Below are 372 nucleotides of genomic sequence, written 5' to 3'. Positions count from 1 at the left end.
TGCGCATGCGTCAGTCAGAAGCCGTGGAGTCCGCTTTGCGCATGCGTAATTTGTTTGTTGTACCGCACTGGCAGATCAAACTTTAATGATCCCAGTCAATGGACGGGCGGGGGTAGAAGCTGGGGAGCTGCGGAATAGTAACTGGATACAGTAAAACTTATCATAAATTTAAGACTATATACAATATAATATAATATATATAGTTTAAGTCGAGAAAATATGAGATGGAAATGTAAAAATACACAAGTTACCAAACCAACACCAGGTGAAAGGGAGCAAAAATATTCAAATGAAGCAGGCCAACACTGACTGAAATAACACTCAAATACTGTACTTTGGTCCTGGACTCAGCAACTTAATCCTGAAGACAGT

Source organism: Epinephelus fuscoguttatus, linkage group LG17, assembly GCF_011397635.1.
Source record: "Epinephelus fuscoguttatus linkage group LG17, E.fuscoguttatus.final_Chr_v1".
Classification (NCBI taxonomy): domain Eukaryota; kingdom Metazoa; phylum Chordata; class Actinopteri; order Perciformes; family Serranidae; genus Epinephelus; species Epinephelus fuscoguttatus.
The sequence above is the reverse complement of the archived record's forward strand: the minus strand, read 5'-3'. Positions refer to the sequence as shown.